Source organism: Limulus polyphemus, unplaced genomic scaffold (genome assembly GCF_000517525.1).
Source record: "Limulus polyphemus unplaced genomic scaffold, Limulus_polyphemus-2.1.2 Scaffold5510, whole genome shotgun sequence".
Taxonomy (NCBI): Eukaryota; Metazoa; Arthropoda; class Merostomata; order Xiphosura; family Limulidae; genus Limulus; species Limulus polyphemus.
Genome location: NW_013671120.1, coordinates 61407 through 62541, shown reverse-complemented (window position 1 = coordinate 62541; position 1135 = coordinate 61407).

Here is a 1135-nt window from a genome sequence, read left to right as displayed (position 1 = left end):
CGAGCTCACCTATGCAGCTTCATGTTTTCGACCCCAGGAGGAGTATCATTCTTAATGAATTGTTTCGTGTCTAATGTGTTTTCCCCCCAGTCACAGGGGACGTTGTTGTATGCCATTCTTTCTATTCATTTGTTTATCCATCTCTGTTTCTTTCGTTCCTCGTTCACCGTATAATTATTCTGTACGAGTATGTTTCATTTCATTTTCGTTAGGTTTTTATTTATATACTTATCTCCGCCCATGTAAATTATGATATATCTGATTTCAACGATCTTATAATTAATTATGTTATTTTTTTCCACAAAGTTTTATCAGAAAGATATATTTGTTTGTTTGTTTGTAGTTAACAAAGCTACACAATGGTCTATCTGTATTCTGACCACCAGGGGTATCGAAAATCGGTTTCTGGCGGTATAAGTCCGCAGACTGTGTCACTGGAAGGAGCATATATTTAAGAAGTAAGTTTGTAGTAGCTGAAACTTTGCACCCCCACCCTCCCCAGTCGCACAGCGGTACGTCTGCGGACTCACAACGCTAGAATCCGGTTTTCGATACCCGTGGTGGCCAGAGCACAGATAGCCCATTGTGTAGCTTTGTGCTTAATTACAAACAAGCTGAAGCTTTGATTTACTGCCCCTATGCTTTGCGCTTAACAAAACGAACAAATTAATAAATTTACTGCGTTGTCTGTTTTTTTTGGTTTAACCAGAGCAGCTGTATAATTAAAATATTGCCGTTTTATGCTACCAGGTGGGGATATAATATTTTACATGAAAACCTCGCTTCTGTAGTTTATATTGGTTTAATAATTGTTTTGATGAAGTTTGAATGGTAAAGCGATAATTGTTAACCCTACAATTACAGATGGACTCCATCGGCTTGTTAGACCCATTTTTCTAAACTATCTATGGCCGTCATTACTTATGGGTCCAAGAATGTTGGTTATCGGGTCCCTAATAACACCCGAGTCACACACAAAATCTAAAGAAAAATCTATTTGTTTGTCGTCAAGCGTAAAGCTACACAATGGGTTATCTGTATCGTGCCCACCACGGGTATCGAAACCTAATTTTTTAGCATTATCGGTCTATAGATTTACTGCTGAGCCACTTAGGGGGGGGGGTAAAGAAAATAT